We start from the raw sequence: 210 nt of genomic DNA, 5'->3' as shown, positions 1-210 counted from the left end.
AGGAATATTCTCGAGAATAAAAGCATCAAAGAGTAAATAATATACATAAAATATAAAAGGAATATTCTCGAAAATAAAAGCATGAGTAAATAATATAGATATATTAGATTAGATAGTAATGATATTTCTCTCAAAATAAGCATCAGAGTAAATATAGTATATTATAGATAATATGGAATATTCTCGCAAATAAAAGCATCAGAGTGGATA

Source organism: Penaeus monodon, chromosome 21 (genome assembly GCF_015228065.2).
Source record: "Penaeus monodon isolate SGIC_2016 chromosome 21, NSTDA_Pmon_1, whole genome shotgun sequence".
In the NCBI taxonomy this organism is placed as follows: Eukaryota; Metazoa; Arthropoda; class Malacostraca; order Decapoda; family Penaeidae; genus Penaeus; species Penaeus monodon.
This window is presented reverse-complemented; position numbering follows the sequence as displayed.